Source organism: Echinops telfairi, unplaced genomic scaffold (genome assembly GCF_000313985.2).
Source record: "Echinops telfairi isolate 266 unplaced genomic scaffold, ASM31398v2 ScPeMD7_29;HRSCAF=101, whole genome shotgun sequence".
Taxonomy (NCBI): Eukaryota; Metazoa; Chordata; class Mammalia; order Afrosoricida; family Tenrecidae; genus Echinops; species Echinops telfairi.
In genome coordinates, this window is record NW_022103926.1 from 8,879,490 (window position 1) to 8,882,738 (window position 3,249).

General features: G+C 52.2%; 1 protein-coding gene across 1 annotated transcript in view; it reads right to left on the bottom strand.

Annotated features, from left to right (window-relative positions):
* SPECC1L (sperm antigen with calponin homology and coiled-coil domains 1 like) overlaps window positions 1-3,189 on the bottom strand; it is a 67,051-nt gene extending 63,862 nt beyond the window's left edge. The window contains exon 1 of the mRNA XM_004716371.4: window positions 3,041-3,189. The gene's annotated coding sequence lies outside the window, so the exon portion shown is untranslated. The remainder of the gene's footprint in view (window positions 1-3,040) is intronic.
* Window positions 3,190-3,249: the final 60 nt, after the last annotated feature.

The following is a 3,249-nucleotide window of genomic DNA, read 5'->3' on the forward strand; positions in this document are numbered from 1 at the left end:
AAGAAAACCGATGTAAAGCATCAAAAACAATGGCTCCAGCTTGGTACAGCCGACCCCAGCACGGGCCTGGCTGGTAGGGGCAGAAGTAGTACAGCGGGTCCCACAGAGCTGCTACAGGACCCAGGGGGCACTCGTGGCACCACTGGCCACCAATCAAACGGTCGGCAGTTCAAACACACGGCTCCCACAAAGATCCAATCCTAGGAAACTCCAGGCAGTCTACTCTGTCACATGGGGTCAGACGAGTCACCATAGCTCGATGACCCCACTACCACGACCCCCACCGGACGCAGAAATCCCACTCCCGGGTTTGTGCCCCAGAGAGCCGAAACGGACACATGAGCACCAAGTACTCACAGCAGCCACCAAGTGTCATCAACTGAGGAGTCATAAGTACACCATTGTACCCCGACGAGTTGGGCTGTCCCCTGCAAGGTCAGCAGTTCAAAACCACCAGCCACTCTGACGGAGAAAAGACGGAGCTTTCTATTCCCATAGAGTTGGTCTCGGAAACCCACAGGGGCAGCTCTACCCTGTCCTCCAGGGTGGCTGCTGGCTGAAACAGACTCGGCGGCAGTGGAGTTTAGAACAAACATCTGCCGTGGAAGAAGTACGGCTGGGGTGTTCCTTAGAGGCAAGGATGGTAAGACTTCGTCTCATGGACTTTGGACATGTCCTCAGGAGAGACCTCATGCTTGGTAAAAGACAGCGAAAAAAATAAGACCTGCTAAGAGATGGATGGACGTGGTGGCTGCAACCATGGGCTCCAATATGGCAGTGACCGAGAGGACAGCCAGCCAAGGTGTGGTCTGTCGCACACGGGGTCACTAAGGTTCAGAGCTGCCTGAACAGCACCCCACAATGTCAACACTGCTCAGTCCTAAGCAGGAACTAAGGTCTGAAGCACGCTACCCAACAGGACACTACATACAAATAGCTACGGTGCCACTGATGGTGAATGTGAACAACAGCACACACCCAGAAACAGATGTACCCTAGTGGGATGGGTTGTAGATCCTAGAACAGAGAGAGGAAGATTAGTAGCTCCTGGGGGCTGAATGGAGGGGAGGGGCTAGGGAATAAATGCTAAAAGATACCAGTCTCTCTATTTAGTCACAGCCTAAACAGATCTCCAGATAGAGAGAAATGATTTACAGCATGTTGACACTTCCACAGAACAATAAGGAAAAATGTTCAAACAGGTTGGTTAAAAAAAAAAATTTTGCAAAATCATTTGAGTCCTCGGAATCCTTAGGGCCTGTATATCGTCCCTTTACTTCTCTCTAATCTAAACCCCAAACCGATAATATAAACCCTAAGCCAAATTCACTGTCACCGGGCCAGTTCTATCAAGACGGTAGTCCCTAAATACAGGGTTTCTGAGACAGTCTCTTTTGGTGGGAGCAGACAGCCTCACCTGTCTCGGGTGGGGCAGCTGGTGGGTTTAAACCACCGACTTTGAAGCTCAACGTTTTACAGAACTTGGGAAAACCCTACAGAGGGTCGAGATGAGTTAGAAACGACCTAACGGCAGTGTCATGGGCACCTGGGGGAGCCCTGGTGGTACAGTGGGTTAAGGGTGAAGTTGCTAACTGCTCCACGGGCAGTTTGAGCCCACCAGCCACTCCATGGGAGATCAAGGAGGCAGTCGGCTCCTGCAGAGATGGACAGTGTCAAAAAACCCCGGGGCCAGGCCGGCTAGGAGTTACAAAGGAGTCAACAGCAGTGTGTTTCAGGCTACCCGACATTAGAAAACCTCAGGCCGGGCAGGAACTTTTAACCGAAGCAGTACCATGACCTGAGTCACCGGAGACATCACATCACCAAACACAGTAAAGGTGACAAGGCTGGAGCAGGACCGGGTGGTGTTTCGTTTTGGGGTGAGTGGCGTGTAAGTCGGGGTTCACCCAAAGCACCTCACAACCACAATGTGCTAAAAGGTCTGTGTATCTCTTTGAGGAACTCTGATGGGGTAGTGGTTATGCACTGGGCTGCAAACCGCAAGGTCAGCAGTTTAAAAGCACCAACCGCGCCACGGGAGAAAGAGGAGGCTTTCTACCCCGTCAAGAGTGACAGTGTCGGAAACTCACAAGGGCACTTCCACCTGGTCCTAGAGGATGGGCTGCTTAGTCAAAACAGACTCGATGGCACAGAGTTTGGGTTTGGTCTGTGCAGGCCAATCAAAGGGGGAGGAGACATTTTTATGTCAGGAAAACAAGAGGCTAGGCCAATTCTTCATAGAAAAAGTTTTTTTTTAAAAATCTCCATCGGCGGTTCTCAACCTGTGGGTCGCGACCCCTTTGTTGGCTGAATGACCCTCTCACAGGGGTCTCCCCGGTTCGTAACAGTAGCAAAATAACAGTGATGAAGTAGCAACAAAGATACTTTCATGGTTTGTGGGGGGAGGGCGGTCACCACCACATGAGGAACTATATGAAAGGGGCGGCATTAGGGAGGTTGAGAGCCACTGCCCTAGAGCAACAACGTATTTCCCCAGCTGCTCTCCGGTACTATGTGCCTCACAACATTCTGAATTTTCATTGCCATAAAAACGCAGAAACATAACACTTGCCATTTCAACCTTCTTCGCGGCTACAGTTTAGCAACAAGACACTGATCACATAGTTCATTCAACCAACACTTGTCTTGCCCTGGTAGCATAATGGCGTACAAGTGTTGGGCTGTTAACCTCAAGGTGGGCAGTTCAAACGCACCAGCCGCTCCATGGGAGAAAGATGAGGCTGTGTGCTTCCAAAAGACTTCGCAGTCTCAGAAACACAAAAGAGCAGTTCTACCCCGTCCTATAGGGTCTCTGTGAGAAACCCACACCAATAAGCTTTGCATTCTAGCATCGCCCACAGGAGCAAAGCTACAGTTCCCCAGTGAAGACAGCACAAAAGCCAGCCTCACCCTTCCAGGTGACAGTAGGGCTAACAGCAATCAGGAAAGCCCCTCTGCCTGCCCTAAGCTCGGGGCGCTGGGCAGCTTCTTACCCTTGGGGCCCTCCCTGGCCCCTCCCCAGGACTGGGAATGGACCGACCTGGACACCAGGTCCCCCTCCTCCTTCACGAAACACCTCCCACGGGAAACACCGGTTATTTTCACGCAAAGGGATGCGCCCGCCTGGCCTCTTAAATAACCAGGTAGGTCTTCACCAAAGGAGGTCGTCGGCTCCAGGACGGACCCCAGCAGGGCGCGGTGAGGGAGAGGGCTAGGGTCTGGGTCGAAGTCCGGCCACGAGTGTCGGGG